The following is a 16,031-nucleotide window of genomic DNA, read 5'->3' as shown; positions in this document are numbered from 1 at the left end:
TTTTCCTTTGAATAATGAAAATTAGCATAAACACATGCTGATATTTAAAAACAGCATTATAATCATACTTCCTCCAGCAACCGTCACCTTATTCCATTTGCTTTAAAGTAAAATTTCCTTGAATTACTGTTTATATTCGGTTGGACAAAACGTCCATTCACATTTTTCCAAATATCTTCATGAAAAACCCAAAGGAAATGTTTTGACCAACTCAATAATGGTGGAGGTGGTGGTGGTTTAGTCACTAAGTCGTGTCTGATCTTTGCGACCTCATGGACTATAAAGCCTTCCAGGCTCTTCTGTCCATAGGATTCTCCAGGCAAGAATACTGAAGTAGGTTGCCATTTCCTCCTTGAGGGGAAACTTCCCAACCCAGGGATTGAAGATTGAATGCATGACTTCTGTGTCTCCTGCATTGGCAGGTGGATTCTTCACCACTCAGCCACCTGGGAAACACCATTTTACATCCTAAACAAAAGCAAATTCTGCCAGTGCTAATTAAAAAATAAAGAGAATTTACATCTAGAATTAAAAAAAAAACGATATTCATTTCTGGGAGATTTCATTTGTTCTCATAAAATTTAAACACACATACACACACACACACACATATATATGTGTGTGTGTGTGTGTGTGTGTATATATATATATATATATATATAAATCGATTTCCAAACTGTAGGCCACTCATAAATTCCAAACTGACTTAGGTATCTAAATGCTTATTTGGTACTAACATTTGGTTTTCTATATGGACCTCACATTCCACACATCCAAACCGACCTCTGACATTCCAAGACAAACCTGCTCCTTATTGTCTTCTTGATCTCAGAAAAGTTTGGTCCATTCTTCCATTCAGTGAAAAACATTTCTGTCCTTTAATTCTTTCACAGAGGAAACTAGCAAATCCTTACTTTCAGTTCAGTTCATGAGTCATGCCCGACTCTTAGCAGACTCTATGGACTACAGCATGCCAGGCCTCCCTGTCCAACACCAACTCCTGGAGTTTACCCAAACACATGTCTATTGAGTCAGTGATTCCATCCAGCCTTCTCATCTTCTGTCTTCCCCTTCTCCTCCTGCCTTCAAGCTTTCCCAGCATCAGGGTCTTTTCCAATTAGTCAGTTCCTCACATAAGGTGGCCAAAGTATTGGAGTTTCAGCTTCAACATCAGTCCTTCCAATAAACACTCAGGACTGATCTCCTTTAGGACGAACTGGTTCAATCTCCTTGCAGTCCAAGGGACTGTCAAGAGTCTTCTCCAACACCACAGTTCAAAAGCATCAGTTCTTTGGTGCTCAGCTTTCTTTACAGTCCAACTCTCACATCCATACATGACGATTGGAAAAACCATAGCTTTGACTAGATGGACCTTTGCTGGCAAAGCAATGTCTCTGCTTTTTACTATGCTGTCTAGGTTGGACATAACTTTCCTTGCAAGGAGTAAGCGTCTTTTAATTTCATGGCCACAGTCACCATTTGCAATGATTTTGGAGCTCCTCCCCACGCCCCCCCCCACCCAAAAATAAACTCTGCCACTGTTTCCACTGTTTCCCCATCTATTTGCCATGAAGTGATGGGACCAGATGCCATGATCTTAGTTTTCTGAATGTTGAACTTTTCATCAAGAGGCTCTTTAGTTGTTCTTTGCTTTCTGCCATAAGGGTGGTGTCATCTGCATATGTGAAGTTATTAACATTTTTCCTGGCAATCCTGATTCCAGCTTGTGCTTTATCCAGCCCAGCGTTTCTCATGATGTACTTCGCACATAAGTTAATAAGCAGGGTGACAATATACTGCCTTGATGTATTCCTTTTCCTATTTGGAACCAGTCTATTGTTCCATGGCCAGTTCTAATTGTTGCTTCCTGACCTGCATACAGGTTTCTCAAGAGACAGGTCAGGTGGTCTGGTATGCCCATCTCTTTCAGAATTTTCTAGTTTACTGTGATCCACACAGACAAAGGCTTTGGCATAGTCAATAAAGCAGAAATAGATGTTTTTCTGGAACTCTCTTGCTTTTTCCATGATCCAGCAGATGGCAATTTGATGTGGTTCCTCTGCCTTTTCTAAAACCACCTTGAGCATCTGGAAGTTCACGGTTCACATATTGCTGAAACCTGGCTTAGAAAATTGTGAGCATTACTTTACCAGCATGTGAGATGAGTGCAATTGTGCAGTAGTTTAAGCAGTCTTTGGCATTGCCTTTCTTTGGGATTGTAATGGAAACTGACCTTTTCTAGTCCTGTGGCCTCTGCTGAGTTTTCCAAATTTTCTGGCGTATTGAGTGCAGCACTTTACAGAATCATCTTTTAGAACTTGAAATAGCTCAGCTGGGATTCCATCACCTCCACTAGCTTTGTTCATAGTGATGCTTCCTAAGGTCCACTTGACTTCACATTCCAGGATGTCTAGCTCTAGGTGAATGATCACACCATAGTGATTATCTGGGTCGTGAAGATCTTTTTTGTACAGTTCTTCTGTGTATTCTTGCCACTTCTTTAATAGCTTTTGCTTCTGTTAAGTCCATACCATTTCTGTCCTTTATTGAGCCCATCATTGCATAAAATGTTCCCTTGGTATCTCTAATTTTCTTGAAGAGATCTCTAATCTTTCCCATTCTCTTGTTTTCCTCTATTTCTTTGCACTGATCACTGAGTAAGGCTTTCTTATCTCTCCTTGCTATTCTTTGTAACTCTGCATTCAAATGGGTATATCTTTCCTTTTCTCCTTTGCTTTTCACTTCTCTTTTCACAGCTATTTGTAAGGCCTCCCAGACAGCCATTTTGCTTTTTTGCATTTCTTTTTCTTGGGGATGGTCTTGATCCCTGCCTCCTGCACAATGTCACTAACCTCCATCCGTAGTTCATAAGGCACTCTATCAGATCTGGTCCCTTAAATCTATTTCTCACTTCCACTGTAAATCCTTACTTTATTATTTACAGATATACCCAAATTTTGACCACTACTATGAGTGTATTCTAGTCCAACATTATCTCTAATCCAAATCATTTTACTGTAATATTTCACATTATATTAATATTTCACACTAATCTTCCTGCCTTTCCCCTTCACCTTAACCCTAGATATATGAAAAGGTAATTTCCTCCTAAGTTGAAGAGCTGTCTCCTATTTTATTGCAATCTCTATTTTTGCTTTCTACTATCTTATTTCAGGTTCTTATTCATTTATTATTTCCTAAGTTACCACTATGTCCTTTTCAATTTTCTCCATGATGCCAATGTAATTCTCCTTCAATATTTTCCATGTTATTTCTAGCATAAGCTTTGTAAAACAATAATCATTCTATTGCTTAAAACTATTCAGTGGATTTCTACTTCATACAAATTAAAGTCTAAAATGCTTAGCACCTCAGAGTCTCAAAAGTAGAGACAATCAACGCTAGCTAAGATGAAGTATTATATTTGTTTTTGTATCAGATCAAACTTGGCAAATACAACTATAAAATATGGCCCACACACATTACCTAAGTGACTATCTTCAGACACTGGAAAGCAATCAATTCAGATAACACTCGAGGAGCTAATATCACTGAAGGAATGCAATTGAGAAGAGTCCCATATTAAACCCAGCAAAACAAAAGACTATAATTTATGAATAAAGCAACAGTTTGACTAGGCAGAGGAGAAATTAGCTGCACTTCAGGACTGCTAACGGTGATAAAATTTGAAGGGCAGCATCATGGAGAGGAGAAAAATCACAGAAAAATTAGTTCTCAAAATGTACATGGAATTTTCCCTTGATGTTTTGGCCAGCTCTTAAGCTCACATACACAAAATGAGACATGAGGACAACGCACATCAATGTGATGGGGCAAAACACTGGTGGGATAATAAAGAGATGAGCAAGTATTTTTACACATGCTATTCCTTCTAGCTGAAATACAATTTAGAACATGGTGCTTAGGGGCTACAGGCTCACATTCAAATCCACCAAGATGAAGGGGTAAAGAACTGAAGCTATCATCAGGGCACTTAGAAGGATCAAGCCTAAGAGTGAGAGCTAACACCTTAAGAATAGGCAATAAAATAGGTCAGCCCCTGCAAAACCCAATTTCAAAGATCAACCACAGCAAGAATTTGTTGGTTACCTTTCTAAAGAAAAAGTAATTATGTAGGAAGAAACTTGTGTTGTGCTTAGTTGCACAGTCATGCCTGACTCTTTGCGACCCCATGGACTGTAGCCCATGAAGCTCCTTTCTTCATGGCATTTCCCAGGCAAGATTACTCTAGTGGGTTGCTCTTTCTTTCTCCAGCAGGGTCTTCCCTATCCAGGAATTGAATCTGTGTCTCCTGCATTGGCAGGTGGATTCTTTCACCACTGAGCCACCTGGGGGGCCCCACATTACTCTTTACCTCATACATATCCTCTACAATGTTTAATACACAATCTGCGGGACTCAATAAAAAAAAAAATTTACTACATGCCGAAGGGGGGAGGGGCAATGTACCATCAGGAACAAGCAATCCTTTCACCAGTAGAAACATATTTGCAAATGAATATTAAGTAGGTAGAAGAGGGCCAAAAGGGAATGCCTTTTTTCTTCTCATCCGTACAATGTACTGCTCTCTTCCTAATGGCTTTCCCTGGGGGCCATGGAGACACCTGTTGCCACACTGTCTGAAACCAAGGAGGAACTGGTGTTACTTCATGGACCCCGAATCCTAGCCTCCACTAATTTCCCAGAACACTGACTGAAGTGGCCAAGATTATGTAGGAGAGTAAGCATCTGGGACCTCGACGTCTGTCTTTAAGTGGAATAAGAAGTGTATCAAAACAACAGCAAAAGTATAGAGTACCTGGAGAAGCATTCTGTGGAAAGAGTCCTATTCAGTCCTGTGTCCTGACTTGGGAGTCATGCTCTTGCGAAAAGGCAGCTTTTCCACTGACCCTCAGATCAGATCAGATCAGTCGCTCAGTCGTGTCAGACTCTTGGCCATCCCATGAATCGCAGCACGCCAGGCCTCCCTGTCCATCACCAACTCCCGGAGTTCACTCAGACTCACATCCATCGAGTCAGTGATGCCATCCAGCCATCTCATCCTCTGTTGTCCCCTTCTCCTCCTGCCCCCAGCTTCAGAGTCTTTTCCAATGAGTCAACACTTCACATGAGGTGGCCACAGTACTGGAGTTTCAGCTTTAGCATCATTCCCTCCAAAGAAATCCCAGGGCTGATCTCCTTCAGAATGGACTGGTTGGATCTCCTTGCAGTCCAAGGGACTCTCAAGAGTCTTCTCCAACACCACAGTTCAAAAGCATCAATTCTTCGGCGCTCAGCCTTCTTCACAGTCCAACTCTCACATCCATACATGACCACAGGAAAAAACATAGCCTTGACTAGACGAACCTTTGTTGGCAAAGTAATGTCTCTGCTTTTGAATATGCTATCTAGGTTGGTCATAACTTTCCTTCCCAGGAGTAAGCGCCTTTTAATTTCATGGCTGCAGTCACCACCTGTAGTGATTTTGGAGCCCAGAAAAATTAAGTCTGACACTGTTTCCACTGTTTCCCCATCTATTTCCCATGAAGTGGTGGGACCGGATGCCATAATCTTTGTTTTCTGAATGTTGAGCTTTAAGCCAACTTTTTCACTCTCCACTTTCACTTTCATCAAGAGGTTTTGAGTTCCTCTTCACTTCCTGCCATAAGGGTGGTGTCATCTGCATATCTGAGGTTATTGATATTTCTCCCAGCAATCTTGATTCCAGCTTGTATTTCTTCCAGTCCAGCGTTTCTCATGATGTACTCTGCATATAAGTTAAATAAGCAGGGTGACAATATACAACCTTGATGAACTCCTTTTCCTATTTGGAACCAGTCTGTTGTTCCATGTCCAGTTCTAACTGTTGCTTCCTGACCTGCATACAAATTTCTCAGGAGGCAGATCAGGTGGTCTGGTATTTCCATCTCTTTCAGAATTTTCCACAGTTTATTGTGATCCACACAGTCAAAGGCTTTGGCATTGTCAATAAAGCAGAAATAGATGTTTTTCTGGAACTCTCTTGCTTTTTCCATGATCCAGCGGATGTTGGCAATTTGATCTCTGGTTCCTCTGCCTTTTCTAAAACCAGCTTGAACATCAGGAAGTTCACGGTTCACATATTGCTGAAGCCTGGCTTGGAGAATTTTGAGCATTACTTTACTAGCGTGTGAGATGAGTGCAATTGTGCGGTAGTTTGAGCATTCTTTGGCATTGCCTTTCTTTGGGATTGGAATGAAAACTGACCTTTTCCACTCCTGTGGCCACTGCTGAGTTTTCCCAATTTGCTGGCATATTGAGTGCAGCACTTTCACAGCATCATCTTTCAGGATTTGGAATAGCTCAACTGGAATGCCATCACCTCCACTAGCTTTGTTCGTAGTGATGCTTTCTAAGGCCCATTTGACTTCACATTCTAGGATGTCTGGCTCTAGGTCAGTGATCACACCATCGTGATTATCTGGGTCTTGAAGATCTTTTTTGTACAGTTCTTCTGTGTATTCTTGCCATCTCTTCTTAATATCTTCTGCTTCTGTTAGGTCCATACCATTTCTGTCCTCTATCGAGCCCATATTTACATGAAATGTTCCTTTGGTATCTCTGATTTTCTTGAAGAGATCCCTAGTCTTTCCCATTCTGTTGTTTTCCTCTATTTCTTTGCATTGATCGCTGTAGAAGGCTTTCTTATCTCTTCTTGCTATTCTTTGGAACTCTGCATTCAGATGTTTATATCTTTCCTTTTCTCCCCACCGACCCTAGTCTTACCCCTAAAGGGGAAATTGGCAAATCGGCTAACTCACCTGAAATTAATGGTGTAAATTAACCACAGCTGGCAAGGAGACATTTCTGAAATGAGTTGACATAAAAACGAGGGGCGGGGTTGGCTGTGGTGGCGCTACAGCGTACACACGCACGCATGCGCAGTGGTGCTCAGAGGCGTTGTCAGGCTACAGCTATCCTCGCGGTGCAAAGTGAAATGCTGCGGAGATTCGCAAGCAATGAGGCCAGGTTATAACACCTGGAGTTCCACAGAGGTGAGGAGGTGGTGTATAAAACAGGGAAGGAGGTGTGGAACGTCCGGACTCATTCAAGCGGCTTTGCAGGAAGATGGAAAAAGGTTGTGTTCTTTTGTTTAAGAAAGAAGAGTGACGCTCCCACTTCTCCTCTGGTCCCAGGCAAAGCCACCGGGGTTTCGGCCTGAGAGTAGTGATGGCCAGGGTTGGCGAACACAGCACAGGAAGTCCACGGGGGTCCCGCGTGGGGAAAGTGGCAAAAATACGGTACAGCCTTGTAATCCATCGACTAATTAGTCCCTCTAACACTTTCACTGTTATATTTTCCTCTTTACTGAATGTCTGTTGCCGTTTACGCTTTACTTTAAAATATTTTAATTCCAATTCCTTCAACTTTTGCTTGCTCACATCTGCTTTGTCTGAACTCAGAACTCACTGAAGAGGTTATGTGGGATGATTATAATCAGTTTGTCTCCTCACTGTTTTTTTGAGCACTTCTGTCAGCCTTTTGGCCCCAACTCTTCAGGTGAACACCTTTCTCTTATGCCAGTATTTATACCATTGGTGGTAGTAGTGGTATAGTCGCTAAATCATGTCCAACTCTTTGAGGCCCCATGAACTGTAGCCCGCCAGACTCCTTTTATCTGTGGGTTTCCCCAGGCAAGAATACTGAAGTGGGTTGCCATTTCCTCCTCCAGAATGCCTTCCCCACCCAGGGATCGAACCCTTGTCTTCTGCATAGCAGGCAGATTCGTTACCAGACTGAGCAATCAGGGAAGATATTTGTATCTTTAAGTTACACAACAATTATTTAGACTTAAAAGTCTAAAAATGAACTTTTTCACTTCTATTTCGACCATCTCACACCATTATACTCAGAATTGCTGCTGTTCATTCGCTTTAGTTGTGTCTGACTCTGTGCGACCCCATAAACAGCTGCCCATCAGGCTCCCCCGTCCCTAGGATTCTCCAGGCAAGAACACTGGAGTGGGTTGCCATTTCCTTCTCCAATGCATGAAAGTGAAAAGTGAAAGTGAAGTCGCTCAGTCGTGTCCGACTCTTAGCAACCCCATGGACTGCAGCCTACCAGGCTCCTCTGTCCCTGGGATTTTCCAGGCAAGAGTACTGGAGTAGGGTGCCATTGCCTTCTCCAATACTCAGAATAGTTACAATTTAATACCCATTATGTATCTGGAATTGTAATAATTCTATGTATAGAAAAGTGAAGTCGCTCAGTCCTCTTCAACTGTTTGCAACCCCATGGATGATAGCCTACCACGCTCCTCCCTCCATGAGATTTTCCAAGGAAGAGTACTGGAGTGGGTTTGCATTTCTTTCTCCAGAGGATCTTCCTGACCCAGGGATCGAACCTGGGTCTCCCACATTGTAAGCAGACACTTTACTGTCTGAACCACCAGGAAAGTCCTATGTATAGAAGTGTAAGTAATTAATCTGCATGGGATTATAGATTATAAAGTGTTCCATTATCTCAAATATAAAATATGAGATTTTAGAGTGTCAGTAATTGTAATTGTAAGAAACTTCAAGTCACATCTCAACATTAGAAATGCTAAAATTAAAGTATTATCTACAAATAATTAGCATTAATACTATGTATCTGTAATCCTTAAAACAACTCTATAAAGTAGATATAATTATCTTTATTTTATTTAACTGAATCAACATCTGGCTGGAACAGGGTGCAGAGCCAGATCTTTGTGATAGCAAAAGAAACCCCTGTCTGCATTTTGCTGCCTACAGCCAAAAATTGTATCAGCATCAGTGATTATATTAAGCCTGCCTGAATAATCCAGGATAACCTGCTTATCTCAGGTCAGCTGATTAGCATTCTTTTATCTGCAACCTTAATTCTACCTTGTTACATAGCATGTTATATTCACAGGTTCTGAAGATTAGGATATCAGTATATTGGGGATCCATTTTTCTTCATTTTCTTAGTTCCTGTTCTTACTCCTGAGCTTAAAAAGTTAAGTGCAATTTTCAAAAAGTAATTATATTAGGCTGATACTGGCTCCAAAAAATATGTCCATGCCCAAATCTTTGGAAACTGTGAATGTTATGAGGAAAAGTGGTTTTGCAGGTATGTTTAAGTTAAGGATTTTGAGAAGAGCAAGTTATCCTGAATTTTTACGTGATCCCTAAATGCTACCACAAATGTCCTTGTAAAAGAGGTAGAGGGAGATTATATACACAGAAGAGCTATTATGCAACCACAGAGGTAGACATTAGAGTGATGTAGAGCAAATCAAAAATTGCTGGCAACCACCAGAAGCTAGGATAGACATAGAGCCTTCAGAGGGATTACACCCTGCCAACACTTTGATTTCAGCTCAGTGAAGCTTAGTGTGGACTTTTGATCAACAAAACTGAGAATAAACTTGTGCTGTTTTAAGCCACTAAATTTGAAGTTAATTGTTACAAAAGTCTTAGGAAGTAAGTACAATGATTCTCTTACTTTTCATTCAGATCCCTCAGTGATAAAGAGAATTTGCTGGATGATCGAGACTAAGACTGTTGTCCACTGTACTAGTTCTCAACTAGCATTGTGAAGTACTTACTTAGCAACTTTAAAAAAATAACCCAAGGTCCATCCATATTGTCACAAATGGAAAGATTTCATTTTTTTTTTATAACTAAGCAATATGCTAAGTGAAACTAGTCAGACAAATAAGAAAATACAAATAAGAAAAATTCTCCATAATTTCACTTATATGTATAATATAAAGAAAAAACAAACAAAAAAACAAACATAGCAAAATAGAAACAGAGTTATAGATAAGGAGATCAAGCAGATGTTTGCTCCAGGGATAGGGGTTGGGAGAGGAAACAGTAGGTGAGGAGATTAAGATGTACAAATTTCCAGTGCCAAAATTAATGAGTCATGGATATAAGATGTGCAGTGTGGGGGAAGTAGTCAATAACTATGTAACTTACTTTGGTGACATAATAAGATTTATCTTATTGTGGTGATCATTTTGAAATATATAGAAATATCTAATGACTATTTTATAACAGACACTAACATAGTGTTGTAGGTTAATTAGACTTCAGAAACAAACACATTCATAGAAAAAGAGATCAGATTTGTCTTTGGCAAAGCTGGGCTGGGGAAATTGGATGAAGATGGTCAAAAGGTACAAGCTTCCATTTATAATTATGAATGTAATATACAATGTGATATTAATAATTAATGCTGTATGAAGTATATGAAAGTGGTTGAAAATGAAAGTGTTAGTTGCTCATTCATGTCTGACTTTTGGCCACCCCATGGACTGTAGCCCACCAGATTCCTCTGCCCATGGAATTCTCCAGGCAAGAGTACTGGACTGGATTGCTGTTTTCTTCTCCAGGGGATCTTCCCTACCCAGGGATTGAACCTGTGTCTCCTACATTGCAGGCAGATTCTTTACCATCTGAGCCACCAGGGAAGCCCATGAAAGTGGTTAAGAGAATAAATTCTAAGATTCCTCATCAGAAGGAAAAATACTTTTATTCCTTTAATTTTGTATCTATATAAGATGATAGGTATTCAATAAAATTATTGTGATAATCATTTTGTGATGTAAGCAAATTATGCTGTACATGCAAAACTTACACATACTTATGCTATATGTCAAATATTTCTCAATACAACTGGAAGGAAAAAAACAATAATCCAAAGCAGATTCTGTCCATAAATTTTTGTTAAGTCCTATATGTCTGTAAAGTCCTAGGCATGAATATTTAAATATACTACTTCTCACACCTGGAGAAGGAAATGGCAACCTGTTCCAGTATTCTTGCCTGGGAAATCCAATGGACAGAGGAGCCTGGAGGAGTCGGACCCAACTTAGCAACTAAGCCACCACCACCTTCCTACTTCAGATGAACAGCCTCTGTATGGTTACTTGACTGTAAAGACTTTAAATTAGCATCCTTAGCTATATATGCTTAACATTTTCAGAACTCCAAGGAGCACAAGGGTTCCTTTTTAGCTTTTTATTGACTTTATTGTTTAAGCTAATCTGAAATGGTGAACACGTGAGTATGTACAGTACCTTATGTGTATTCAGTTCAGTTCAGTTGCTCAGTCGTGTCCGACTCTTTGCAACCCCATGCACCACAGCACACCAGGTCTCCCTGTCCATCACCAACTCCCGGAGTCCACCCAAACCCATGTCCATTGAGTTGGTGATGCCATCCAACCATCTCATTCTCTGTCATCCCCTTCTCCTCCTGATCTCAATCTTTCCCAGCATCAGGGTCTTTTCAGATGAGTCAGTTCTTCACATCAGGTGGCCAAAATATTGGACTTTCAGCTCCAACATCAGTCCCTCCAATGATCACCCAGGACTGATCTTTAGGATGGACTAGTTGGATCTCCTTGCAATCCAAGGGACTCTAAAGAGTCTTCTCCAACACTACTGCCTATTAATGTTCTACTATATCAATACATGGGATGAGCAAGTATCCCCTTGGTAAATATATGAAATAGCAACTTAAATAATTAAATTTCTTGAGGATTGTTATTTCTTATTTTATAACTTCCTGGACCTCTGGATAATATAGAGTCATTTATCCCCTTTTCCATATCAAGCAGCCTAGTTGGAAAGGTCCTCTTCTACCTCAGTAAACACTCAGCCTGAGAATTCTCCCTTCCTCCACCTAGAGGGACCAGGTAGTCAGCCTGAGTTAACCCTCCAGCAAAAGTCCTGATGAACACCAGGTATACCTGCTGCTGCTGCTGCTAAATCACTTCAGTCGTGTCCGACTCTGTCCGACCCCATAGATGGCAGCCCACCAGGCTGTCCCGTCCCTGGGATTCTCCAGACAAGAACACTGGAGTGTTTTGCCATTTCCTTCTCCAATGCATGAAAGTGAAAGTGAAGTCACTCAAGTAGACCAAAAATATCACTGCAGAGACTCTGAAGATTTAATTGCCACCAGGACCACAGCAAACAAAATTAGGGTCAGTTGTGTGCTAAACCAAAACAGAGTGACTGCAAAATATAAAAGATTTAAATAGAAGCAGAGTCTCTAATATAATAGCTAAAATGTCCAGAATACAATAGAAAATCATTGTCACACCAAGAACCAGAAAAAAGCAAAACTTGAATCAGAAGAGATGCAGTATAAATTTAAACCAGGCAGCCTAGTTTTGCATGTTTGTACGTATATGCTTTTCCTCAAGGACCACAAATAAGCAAGGAATTTGCTATTGAAGATATATCACTCCATTCAGTACTAACCCGGGAGCAAAAATATAAAGAATTGATGATTGTAGAACGCAACTCAGAGCATAGAAAAAATTCCAAACTAACCACAAACGAGTTGAAGTGCAAGGTTGATCAGAATTTCTGAAATATATATGTATTTCTCCATTAAGGAACAGTCAATGCAAGTCAAGTAAGAGAAATGAATAAACTTAAAGGTTGCAACTTGAATTTAGCAAATGATGTGACAGGAAAAGGGCACTTTTGACGTGTCTGTCTCTACAGTATTTGTTTGAATAAAGAGCTCTCTGTCTTGAAAATGCTATCTCATCTATTTTACATTTTGTTCTGGTTATACATTTTTCAGTCATCTTTCAGAGACTTTTAAAATGGCAGTAAAGTGAAGTGTGAAACATAAACTCAATGTAAAATCAAGGCTGAATGTGGAAATTAAAAAAATAATTAACCAACCCAGAAGCAGTTGTAACTGAAATGGAAAGAAAAAATGATAAATTTGATCTGCAAAGAAGAGAACACATAAACAAAAAGTACCATAAGTTTGAGGCTTGATACTCTTGGTATCCCCCTAATGATCCAGAAAGCCTTTTGATATGTGGCTTACCTTCTCCAATAATCATTTGCATTTCCAATCATTGTTTCTATCCTAAGTAACACATATCAATTATTTGCATTTGTCATTAATTACTCACATTCTACCCTCCTCCATGTTTAGGACTGTCATATTCAGCCAGAGGACTGCAGAAATATGAGCCTGACCAGTGCTTACCCTGTCATTCATTCCCAGTTTAATGGATTAACGATATGAATACATAATAATATGAATCTTTTCTTGACCCACCAATTCACATTTTCCCAATTTTACCCTGTAGAAATATTTATTGTTCTATTTTAAAGCACCATCTTATGTGATTGATTCTGTTTCTCCCTTTGAAAGTATAATCATTTTGATGGGAGGGATCATACTTTATTTGTGTGAACCAGCATCTAACAGTTTCAGAGTAGGTAAATGATTGAATTAATGAATAAATGAATCAAGCTAAGTAAACCAAAACAAGTGAAAGATAGGAAATTCATATAAAAGTGAACATAGTAGTTATATAACCTTAATAAACCACCTGTATGATTAATTGTAATTAATGAGGGTCAAATGATAAGAAAATAATCAATATTAGGTATTGTCTATGTTGAACACGTGAAATGTGTATTTTTTTTCTGTTTGCCATATTCTATTCTTAAGATTTCTTTTCAAAATTATCTATCACCAGTCTACTAATTGTTCATTGATCTATTTCATTTCTAAATATACAAATCTCCATCCAGTTATAAATAAAATTTAAGTGTTAGGAGGTAATGGCTAAAAGGAAGACAAAAGGTGCCATTTTCTACCTTCAACTGCATCATTAACTCACCTTGTGAGTTATACACATTATTTAATTCCTTTTACCTTGGCCAGCTCAGATGTAAAATTGGGTTGAAATCTGTGACTGGTGGTCCACATGAGTGATTTGATTAAAGAATGTCCCTGAAAATTAAGTGAGATTGAATTTAAAGTGCCTTCTAAGACTAAAATTAACTCAGACCAAACATTTCATAAAGTTGTTGAAACTATCATTACAGTTAAGTTATTTATTCTTCTTTTTAAAATTCCATGATATTTTAATATGATAAAGCAAATTTATAATAGGTAATTTATTTCTAAGAAAGGTACTGTCTCCATTTTGCTCTGGGAAGACTCAGACCTCATGGGTTTGAGTACCATTGCAAATCTACTTACACTACTTCCTAGCTTTCACTGTGTTCCCCTGTGTTTAGAATGTTTTCTCCTTCCCCTTGTCTCCTCTTCCTCCTTCTCCAATCATTATGTCTTCATCTAGAGTGGTTTAATGGGTTTAATAAGTTGTATTAAAAGTCCCATTTGGCACTTCTATTTTACTGATGTGGACAGTGAGGCCAAAAGTGGGTGAAAGGACTTAGAATATTATTCTAAATTAGCAGTTAAGGAAAGAAAAAAAAATTTAACAGCTTAAATTTTTTGTTTTCAAAATATTGAAAAGGTAATAATAGTTTAGATTTAGAAGAGCAAATTTTAAAATTTGAATTTTTGTACGAAGCTTATTATCTTCATCAAACTGACCTTAGAAGAATAATATGAAAACACATTCTGATTATTAGAAGTGTTTTCAAAGCACAAAATGATATATAATGTGAGAGACCCAGAAGACACAGACAAAAGCAGTTCATTCCATACAAAATGGAGAACAATGTAAGGTCACATATATATATTTTGTTGAAAAACTAAGAAAGGGTTTAATTTCAGCAAGTGGACATTTGAATAAACTTTCATACTTAGATCTGTTGTTTCAGGTGGAAATTGTGGATCTGTTTTAGAGAGTTATAGTTATGAACAATTCACATTCACTGCATTCATCAAAGTGAATTAAAAAATAATTGCATGTTTAGAATTAGACTTTGATAACATCTTAGTATTTGAAAAATTTGCCTGAACTTTTTGCTGATTACATTGGAAAACACAAAGCTATTAAATAACATTAATTTTAAATGAGGTTTCTGTTCTAACTGGATTTGTTATTATGCAGGTGATAAGAATTTTTTTAGCTTGCATTCCTAAGCTTATCAGTGTATTTTGTGACACAAATGGATAACCATCATTATAAATTTAACTCACATGTAAATTTCAATGAAATGTTGTTTCTATACTAAAATGTAGTGAAGTGCAGCACCTGTTTTATGGTCCTAGGTCCCATGAAAGAATTATGTAAACCTTTGGTTCTTTAAAATACTCTAATGTAACTTAGAGTATTTAGCCAGTGGTGTGATAGCCAGGTGTGACTGACAGGACACCAGAAGTTTGACTGTACAGTCTACTCTCAGACCAGAAGCTAACAAGGGCAAAATTGGTAAAATATTAAGTAAAAGAGTTAATTCAGCAAAATCGTTCATTTGACTTTATAATTTATACCTTCCCCATTTGACTGACACAGACATTTCACATGTTACATGGGGCATAAAAGACTTAAGTCTATCTTTAATAGGAAAAATTTTAGAAATATAACTTTTTCTAAATCCTAAGTAAATCCTAGTAGACCACTCAGTATCCTCTTATGATTCTCAATAGCCTGCTATATTGTGAAGTAAGTAACTTTGGGGGTTAAAAATCAGACTCTGTTAAATTAGAAATACAGCAGTCTATGCAGCTGACCACAACTTCCATATAGAAGCTCTCAGCTTTTATAAAAATACACTGGGTTTTCTTCCTATTTTATCAGTCTCTTCTCCTTTCTCAGATATTCCTTTTTTAACCACACTTTAATAGGATAAGGGTGTCCTTGCCCTCTCCAGTCTGTTCCCCCATGAAGCATGCAGCAAAAGTAATCAGCCTAAATGTAAACTGGACCTCTTTCCTTAAAATCAGTAACTGCCAGTGTACTTAAAATAGCACTCATATTTCTTACCAAGGTATAAGAGACTCCAATATGGCCCCAATTTTCTCCCTAACCACACCTCTTCTAGAGACCACTGAGACTCAGCAATCTCTGGTTTCTTTTTTTGTAGATGCATGCCATTTTCAATAATGGAAAAGTTACCTCACCAAGAGCACATGCTCCTGGTTACGTCTCTGGCCACTCACCTACCTCATATACGAATCCTTTTTTAATCTCTAAAAAGGCAACCATTCCATAATAATCCTCTGATAATTGGAACCCCCCCCCATGCTTTTATTGTTTTGATATATTTTGTCAAATTGGTTACTTTTAAAAATTTC

This window comes from Bubalus kerabau, chromosome 8 (genome assembly GCF_029407905.1).
Source record: "Bubalus kerabau isolate K-KA32 ecotype Philippines breed swamp buffalo chromosome 8, PCC_UOA_SB_1v2, whole genome shotgun sequence".
Lineage (NCBI taxonomy): Eukaryota > Metazoa > Chordata > Mammalia > Artiodactyla > Bovidae > Bubalus > Bubalus kerabau.
Note: the sequence above shows the minus strand (reverse complement) of the source record.